At 40.0% G+C, this 2860-nt stretch overlaps 1 pseudogene; it reads left to right on the forward strand.

Annotated features, from left to right (window-relative positions):
• Positions 1 to 1257: 1257 nt before the first annotated feature.
• Positions 1258 to 2609, forward strand: LOC122121228 (annotated as a pseudogene).
• Positions 2610 to 2860: the final 251 nt, after the last annotated feature.

Below are 2860 nucleotides of genomic sequence, written 5' to 3' on the forward strand. Positions count from 1 at the left end.
AGGAATGATGAATTGTTAACTGGGTCCAAGAATTTATAAAATGTTAGGATATTAAATTTACATTCATAAGCATTCTCCCACATTCAATCTTTGTACTTAAAGATGGACGCAGTAAATGGTCCCCACTCTGAGGTATTGCATTCCTGATAGCAAAGAACACTTACCATCAATGAAACACGCTGTGGTGCCTTAGGTGAACATTCCTGATCTTCATGGAGCCCCTCAGGGAGATTTCATTCATCCATTTCCACAGATGTGGAAAATTAGACTCAAAGGATTCAAGTGAATAGTCCAAGGCCATGACATCATTCAATACATAGATACAGGAGTAGAGAGGGTACTCTCTGGAGACACACTTTTTGTACATCCATCCTGACCCTTTCTTACTATTGGTATATACTATAGTATGTTTGAAATCATACTGTTTGTATAATCCTGAGCAGACTACTTACTGTCTTATTAAAGCATCTTTGCCTATAAAATGGTCAGTGGTATTGCTTACCCTTAAAGTTAAGATCAGTTCAAGTAACCAGATACCAGTGGCTCATGCCTGGTATAATCTGAGCTAGTCAGGAGGCTGAGATCTGAGGAGAAAAGCTAGAAGCCATCCCAGGCAAGGAAATCTGTGAGACTCTTATCTCCAATTAACTAGCAAAGAGCCAGAAGTGGAACTGTGTCTCAAGTGGTAGAGTGCCAGCATAGAGCAACAAGGCTAAGGGATAACACCTAGACTCAAGCTCCAGCACAAAAAAAATTAATAAATAAAAGATTAGTTTAAGTGCATAGGCCCCTGAAAACTCCTGTTGTCGTATGTCGTGCTAGTATTTAATAAGTACCAGCGTGATGATATTGATGCAGATGGTGTAAAGTGTCTAGAACATAACAAATGATCCAAATAGGTGCTGCTTGCCCCATATCAGTAATTCATATCCATAGCCCTCCTTCAGGATTAAGACTTCAATTTAAACTAAAGTAGCAGCTGATCGCCCAAACTGCAAAGCATTTATATAGAAGCCTGGTGGTATTTGGATATAAGGCAATCATCTTACTCATAACCATTTTTCCAAGTCTGATCAATTCTTCCTTAAACCAGTCCATCTCAGACTTTTCTTTGAACAGTGCAACTATATTCTTTTTCATTGGAAACCCATTTAATGCTCTGCTATAAAGATCTGTTCTAAACAACCCAAATGCTTTAGGAACTAAAGCACCCAGCACATTTAGAGGACTTGGTGATAGATCTTCCCAGAAAGACGCATGAAGAACCGTGATGATGTTTCACTCCATCGCTCTCCTACACCACCCACAGACACTAAGGGAAAAGGTAGTGGCAGCACTTTGTAGCACAATTTAAGTATTTTGGAACCTGTTGGCTTTGCCGTGAAACATAACTTTCCTAACACTTTCACACTTGTTTTTCATGTCGTCCTATCTTGCAGAACAATAACAAAATAGTTTGAGTGAACAATAATATTTCTCACACAAGTACACCTCCTGCCTTCTCTAGTGTCTGTATGGTTCCATGCTTGGAAGAGCCAATAACCCATTATGCATCCAAGTAAATCAAAGATGTACTTACATCTTCATATTAAATCACAGCAACAGAGAGAAGCTCTCTTCATAGTGAGACCTGAAGGTGATAAAAGAAACAAATACGTGCCTTCTGAGAGAAAAATATATGTGAGAGAGAAGAGAGCAAGGGAAGGGGAGAGAGAAAGGAAAAGGGGGAAAGAAAAAGGGACAGGGAGAGGGAGAAAAGGGAAAGGGGAGAGGGAAAAGAGAAGAGAAAGGAGGGGGAGGGACAGGGTACATCTTGGACACTATCAAAACACTCTTGTGCTTCTTTTCCTTCTTAGTGTTTTCATAAATTCATATAATTTTATATCCCTGACTTGCCTTGAAGAAATATAGACTAATTGGTTTAATAAAAAAGAGAGCGATAGAGACAATGTAATAAAAAGCAGTGGCTCTCAAATTTAATTGTATCCCAAAAGCACTTGGAGCTAGTTTTGACAGATTTCTGTCTAAATCCAAAACTTTCTGTGGAAGCAGAAACTCTGCATTGTTTACAGCTAAAGCTGTTAATGCTGGTGACCAGTATGAGAAACAGTACTAAAAAAAAGATGGTCACTAACTTCCCTTGGAGTCACAGAATCAGTGTCACACCTTGACAATGCATGGTACTTGATCTCTCTGGATGAAGTATCTCAATAGTTGTGTTAGTCAACTTTTCATTGGTATGCCAAAATACCTGAAATTATCAATGTATAAGAAAGAAAGCTGGGCCATGAGCTCCGGAGCGGGGTGGGCTGCGGGAACTCCACTGCCACCAACACGGGCGCAGGCCAAGGTCCTACAGAAGCAGCTTAAGATATAACTGAAGAATCAGTAACAGAAGATGACAAGAGAAGAAACTATGGAGGAGTGTATGTTGGCCTGCCATCTGAAGCTGTCAACGTGGTATATAATCAAACAAAGACTGTACAAAAAATTAAAATAACATCACAACACAATAATCAAGAGCTTGCTCATCAATTGGAAGGTATCCAGCCCTGGGGACACTGAAATGTTGCACAGGAAATTCTAAAGAGTTGTCACCATGTCCCTCTCCCCTAGTCTTAAGTGCATAGTTAAAGCTGTGAGTACAGGTTGAATGTTGTGGTCAGGGAATGGATTAGACAATGTGCTGGTCTGGAACTTTTCTGCATCCACTTGGGGAAGACGAGTTAAAATGCTTCTGAGATCTGTTGTTGCCCACCTGAGTCTCTGGGTCCATAGCATTTTACATCCCGGTCACACAACACTCCACATAGGTCATGTCTTCTCATTGAGACTTTTTTGATAATTCTTATATGACAGA

The sequence above is a fragment of the Dipodomys spectabilis genome, unplaced genomic scaffold, assembly GCF_019054845.1.
Source record: "Dipodomys spectabilis isolate Male_0828 unplaced genomic scaffold, ASM1905484v1 ptg000187l, whole genome shotgun sequence".
NCBI classification, from domain to species: Eukaryota; Metazoa; Chordata; class Mammalia; order Rodentia; family Heteromyidae; genus Dipodomys; species Dipodomys spectabilis.